The following is a 7243-nucleotide window of genomic DNA, read 5'->3' on the forward strand; positions in this document are numbered from 1 at the left end:
TGAGAGCTAACTACATGGCTGAGTAGTCAAAAATATCCATGCACTGAGAGCTAGCTACATGTCAGAGGAGTCAAAAATGTTCATATACTGAGAGCTAGCTACTGGCAGAGTAGTGCAACATTTCCATATATAGAGTTCTAGCTACATGTCAGAGGAGTCCAAAATGTCCATATAGTGAGAGCTAGCTACAGGACAAGGTAGTGCAACATTTCCATATACAGAGTTCTAGCTACATGGCAGATGTGCCCAAAATGTCCTAATAGAAATAGCTACCTACATGGCAGAGTAGTCCAAAATGTCCATATACAGGGTACTACCTACAAAGCAGATGAGTTCAACTTGTCTATATAGAGAGAGCTAGCTACATGTCAGAGTAGTGCATCATTTCTATATACAGAGTTCAAGCTACATGGCTGATGAGTCCAAAGTGTTCATATACTGAGAACTAGCTATATGGTAGAGTAGTGCATCATGTCCATATACAGTGTACTAGCTACCTGGCAGAGGAGTCCAACATGTCCATAAACTGAGAGTTAGCTACAATGTAGACATGTCCAATATGTTCATATAAAGAAAGCTACCTACTTGGCAGATGAGTCAAACATGTCCATTTACAGAGAGCTGAACACATGGCAGACGAGTACAAAATGTCCATATACCGAAATCTACCTACATGGCAGGTTAGTGCAACATTTCCATATACAGAGTTCTAGCTACAAGGCAGATGATTCCAACTAGTCTATATACAGAGAGCTAGCTACATGGCAGGGTAGTGCAACTAGTCCTTATACAGAATACTAGCTACATGGCATATGAGTCCAACACATCCATATACTGAGGGCTAGCTACAAGGCAGCAAAGTCCCATTTGTTCATATAAAGAGAGCTAACTACTTGGTAGATCAGTCCAACATATCTATGTACTGAGAGCTAGCGGCAAGGCAGACGAGTCCAAAATGTCCTTATACAAAGAGCTAGCTACATGGCAGAGTAGTGCAACATTTCCATATACAGATTCTGGATACATGGCAGATGTGTCCAATGTGTCCATATACTGAGAGCTAGCTACATAGCTGAGTAGTCAAAAATATCCATGCACTGAGATCTAGATACATGTCAGAGGAGTCAAAAATGTCCATATACTGAGAGCTAGCTATATTGCATAGTACTGCAATATTTCCATATACAGAGTTCTAGCTACATGTCATACGAGTCCAAAATGTCCATATACTGAGAGCTAGCTACATGGCAGGGTAGTGCAACATTTCCATATACAGAGTTTTACCTACATGGCAGATAACTCCAATATGTTCATATACAGAGAGCTACCTACTTGGCAGATTAGTCCAACATATCCATATACAGAGAGCTAGCCACATGGCAGATGAGTCCAAAATGTCCATATACAGAGAGGTAGCTATATGTCAGATGTGACCAACGTGTCCATATACTGAGAGCTAGCTAAATGGATGAGTATTCCATCATGTCCATATGTAGGGTACTAGCTACTTGTCTAATGAGTCCAACATGTCCATAGAATGAGAGCTATTTACATGGCAGACAAGTCCAATATGTTCATATACAGAGAGTTAGCTACATGGCAGATCAGTCCAACATATCCATGGATAAAGAACTAGCTACATGTCAGGTGAGTGCAAAATATCCATATACAGAGTTCTAGCTACAAGAATGATGAGTCCAACATGTCTATGTACAGAGAGCTAACTACATGGCAAGGTAGTGCAACGTTTCCATATACGAAGTTCAAACTACATGGCAGATGTGTTCAACGTGTCCATATACTGAGAGCTAGCTACATGGCAGACAAGTCCAATATGTTCATATATAGGGAGCTAAATACTTGACAGATCAGTCCAACATATTTATGTACAGAGAACTAGCTACATGTCAGACGAGTCCAAACATCTATATACAGAGAAAGCTTCATGGCAGAATAGTGCATCATTTAAATGTATAGATTTCAAGCTAAATTGCAGATGAATTCAAAGTGTTCATATACTGAGAGCTAGCTACATGGCAGAGAAGTGCAACTTGTCCTTATACAGAGTACTAGCTACATGACAGTGGAGTCCAACATGTCCATATACTGATAGCTAGCTACCAGGCCGTCAAGTGCCATATGTTCATATACAGAGAGCTAACTACTTATCAGATTAGTCCAACATATCCATGTACAGAGAGCTATCTACATGGCAGAAGAGTCCAAAATGTCCATATACACAGAGCTAGCTACATGGAAGGGTAGTACAACATTTGCATATACAGAGTTCAAGCTAAAAGGCAGATGAGTCCAACTTGTCTATATACAGAGAGCTAGCTACATGGCAGGGCAGTGCAACATTTCCATATACGGAGTTGGGGATACAAGGCAGATGAGTCCAACATGTCCATATACTGAGAGCTACCTACACGGCAGACAAGTCCAATATATTCATGTACAGAGAGCTACCTACATGGCTGATCAATCCAACATATCCATGCACAGAGAGCTAGCTACATGGCAAACAACTCCAATATGTTCATATACTGAGAGCTTTCTTCATGTCACAGTAGTCCAACATGTCCATATAAAGAGTACTAGCTAGCTGTCTAATGAGTCCAACATGTCCATATAATGAGAGCTAGCTACATGGCAGGGTAGCGCATCATTTCCATATACAGAGTTCTTGCTACATAGCAGATGTGTCCAAAATGTCCATATACTAAGAGCTAGCTACATGGCAGAATACTCCAAATGTCCATATACACTGTACTAACTACATGGCAGATGAGTCCATCTTGTCTATATACAGAAAACTAGCTACATGTCAAAGTAGTGCATCATATCCATATACAGAATTCAAGCTACATGGTAGATGAATCCAAAGTGTTCACATACTGAAAGATAGCTACATGGCAGATCATTCCATCACATCCATGTACAGAGAGCTAGCTACATGGCATACGAGTCCAAAGTGTCCATAAATTGAGATCTTGCTACATGGCAGAGTAGTCCAAAATATCCATGAAGAGCTAGCTAGCTACATGTCAGACGAGTCCAAAATGTCTATATACAGAGAGCTAGCTACATGGATGTGTAGTGCATCATTTCCATATACAGAGTTCAAGCTACATGGTAGATGAGTCCAAAGTGTTCATATATTGAGAGCTAGTTACATGGTAGAGGATCCAACATGCCCATATAAAGAGTACTAACTACCTGTCTAATGAGTTCAACATGTCCATATATTGAGAGATAGCTACATGGCAGGGTAGTGAAACATTTCTATGTACAGAGTTCTAGCTACAAAGCAGATGAGTCCAACTTGTCTATATACAGAGAGCTAGCTACATGGCAGGGTAGTGCAACATATCCTTATACAGAGTTCTAGTTTCAAGGCAGATGAGTCCAACTTGTCTATATACAGAGAGCTAGTTACATGGCAGGGTAGTGCAAGATTTCCATATACAGAGTTCTAGCTACAAGGCAGATGAGTCCAACTTGTCTATATAAAGAGAGCTAGCCACATGGCAGAGTAGTGCAACATTTCCATATACAGGGTACTAGCTACATAGCAGATGTGTCCAAAATATCCATATACTGAGAGGTAGCTCCATGGCAGACAAGTCCCATATGTTCATATACAGAGAGCTACCTACTTATCAGATCAGTCCAACATATCCATGTACAGAGAGCTATCTACATGGCAGAAGAGTCCAAAATGTCCATATACAGAGAGATAGCTACATGGGAGAGTAGTACAACATTTGCATATAGAGAGTTCAAGCTAAAAAGCAGATGAGTCCAACTTGTCTATATACAGAGAGCTAGCTTGTCTATATGCTTCTCTATATACAGAGAGCTAGCTTGTCTATATACAGAGAGCTAACTTGTCAATATACAGAGAGCTACTTGGCAGATCAGTCCAACATGTGCATTTACAGAGAGCTAGCTACATATCAGACGAGTCCAAAATGTACATATACAGAGAGCTAGCTACATGGCAGGTTAGTGCAACATTTCCACATACAGAGTTCTAGCTACAAGGCAAATGAGTCCAACTAGTCTATATACAGACAGCTAGCTACATGGAAGAGTAATGTAACATGTCCATATACAGGGTACTAGCTACATAGTAGATGAGTCCAACATGTTCATATACTGAGAGCTAGCTACATGGAAGACAAGTATATTATGTTCATAAAAAGAGAGCTGTCTACTTGGCAAATCAGTCCAACATGTCCATATACAGAGAGCTAGCTACATGGCAGACGAGTCCAAAATGTCCATATATAGAAAGCTAGCTACATGGCAAAGTGGCGCAACATTTCCATATACAGAGTTCTAGCTGTAAGGCAGATGAGTCAAACTTGTCTATATACAGAGAGCTAGCTACATGGCAGTGTAGTGCAACATTTCCATATTCAGAGTTCAAGCTACAAGGCAGATGATTCCAACTTGTCTATATACAGGGAGCTAGCTATGTGGCAGAGTAGTGCAACATGTCCATATACAGAGAGTGAGCTACATGGCAGAGTTCTGCAACACTTCCATATGCAGAGTTCTGGCTACATGGCAGATGGGTCCAACATGTTCATATACTGAGAGCTGGCTACATGGCTGAATCGTCAAAAATATCCATTCACTGAGAGAGCTAGCTGCATGTCACATGAGTCCAAAATGTCCATATAGAGAGAGCTAGCTACATGGCAGACTAGTGCATGATTTCCATATACATAGTTGAAGCTACATGGCAGATGAGTCCAAAGTGTTCATATACTGAGAGCTAGCTGCATGGCAGAGTAGTCCAAAATGTCCACATAAAGAGTACTACCTATCTGTCTAATGAGTCCAACATGTCCATATACCGAGAGCTAGCTACGTGGCAGGATAGTGCATCATTTCCATATACAGAGTTCTAGCTACATGGCAGAGTAGTCCAACATGTCCATATACAGAGTTCTAGCTACAAGGCAAATGAGTCCAATTTGTCTATATACAGACAGCTAGCTACATGGAAGAGTAATGTAACATGTCCATATACAGGGTACTAGCTACATAGTAGATGAGTCCAACATGTCCATATACTGAGAGCTAGCTACATGTAAGACAAGTATATTATGGTCATAAAAAGAGAGCTGTCTACTTGGCAAATCAGTCCATCATGTCCATATACAGAGAGCTAGCTACATGGCAGACGAGTCCAAAATGTCCATATATAGAAAGCTAGCTATATGGCAGAATAGTGCAACATTTCCATATTCAGATTCTGGCTACATGACAGATGTGTCTAACATGTCCATATACTGAGATATAGCTACATGGCTGTGTAGTCAAAAATATCCATGAACTGAAAGTTAGCTACATGTCAGAAGAGTCCAAAATGTCCATATACAGAGATCTAGCTACATGGAAGAGTAGTGCATAATGTCCATATACAAAGTTCAAGCTATATGGCAGATGAGTCCAGAGTGTTTATATATTGAGAGGTAGCTACATGGCAGAGTAGAACAACATGTCCATATAAAGAGTACTAACTACCTGTCTAATGAGTCCAACATCTCCATATACTGAGAGCTACCTACATGGCAGGGAAGTGCATCATTTCCATATACAGGGTTCTAGCTACATAGCAGATGTGTCCAAAGTATACATATACAAATAACTAGCTACATGGCAGAGTAGTCCAAAATGTCCATATACAGTGTACTAGCTACAAGGCAGAGGAATCCAACTTGTCTATATACAGAGAACTAGCTACATGTTAGAATAGTGCATCTTATCAATATACAGAGTTCAAGCTACTTGGCAGATGAATCCAAAGTGTTCATAAACTGAGAGATAGCTACATGGCAGATCATTCCAACATATTAATGTACAGACAGCTAGCTACATGGCAGACGAGTCCAAAGTGTCCATATACAGAGAGTTAGCTACATAGCAGAGTAGACCAAAATGTCCATATACAGTGTACTAATTACAAGGCAGAGGAGTTCAACTTGTCTATATACAGAGAACTAGCTACATGTTAGAGTAGTGTATCATTTCCATATACAAAGTTCAAGCTACATGACAGATGAGTCCAACTTGTCTATATACTCATAGTTAGCTACATGGCAGAGAAGTCCAATATGTTCATATACAGAGAGCTACCTACTTGTCAGATCAGTCCAACATATCCACTTACAGAGAGCTAGCTAAATGGCAGACGATCCAAAATGTCCATATACAGACAGTTAGCTACATGGCAGGGTAGTGCAACATTTCCTTATACAGAGTTCTAGCTACAAGGCACCTGAGTGCAAAATGTCCATATACAGAGAGCTAGATATGGGGCAGGGTAGTGTAACATTTCCATATACAGAGATCTAGCTACATGGCAGATGTGTCCAAAGTGTCCATATATTGAGAGCCAGCTACATGGCAGAGTAGTCCAGCATGTCCATAAACAGGGTACTGGGTACCCTACAAGGTGGGTGAGTCCAACATTCCATATAATGAGAGCTAGCTACATGGCAGACAAGTCCAATATGTTCATATACAGAGACCTACATACTTGGCAGATCAGTCCAACATATCCATGTAAAGAGAGCTAGATACATACCAGACGAGTCCAAAAAATCCATATAGAGAGAGCTAGCTGCGTGGCAGGGTAGTGCAACATTTCCATATACTGAATTGCAGGTACAAGGCAGATGAGTCCAGCTTGTCTATATACAGAGAGCTAGCTACATGGCAGAGTAGTGCAACATTTCCATATACAGAGTTCTATCAACATGGCAGATGTGTCCAACATGTCCATATACTTAACGCAAGCTACTTAGCAGAGTAGTCCAACTTGTCCATATACAGGGTACTAGCTACATGGCAGATGAGTCCAACATGTCCATATACTGAGAGTTAGGTACATGGCATGCAAGTCCAATATTTTCATTTACAGAATGCTAGCTACAAGGCAGGGTATTGCAACATTTCCATATATTGAATTCTAGCTACATGGCATTTGTGTCCAATGTATCCATATACTGAGAGCAAGCTACATAGCAGAGTAGTCCAACATGTTCATATACAGGGTACTTGCGACATAACAGATTAATCCAACATGTCCATATACTTAGAGCTAGCTAGATGGCAGAAAATTCCATATGTTCATATACAGAGAGATAACTACTTGGCAGATCAGTCCAACATATCCATGTACAGAGAGCTAGCTACATGGCAGACAAGTCCAAAATGTCCATAT

Source organism: Chrysochloris asiatica, unplaced genomic scaffold (genome assembly GCF_000296735.1).
Source record: "Chrysochloris asiatica unplaced genomic scaffold, ChrAsi1.0 scaffold00459, whole genome shotgun sequence".
In the NCBI taxonomy this organism is placed as follows: Eukaryota; Metazoa; Chordata; class Mammalia; order Afrosoricida; family Chrysochloridae; genus Chrysochloris; species Chrysochloris asiatica.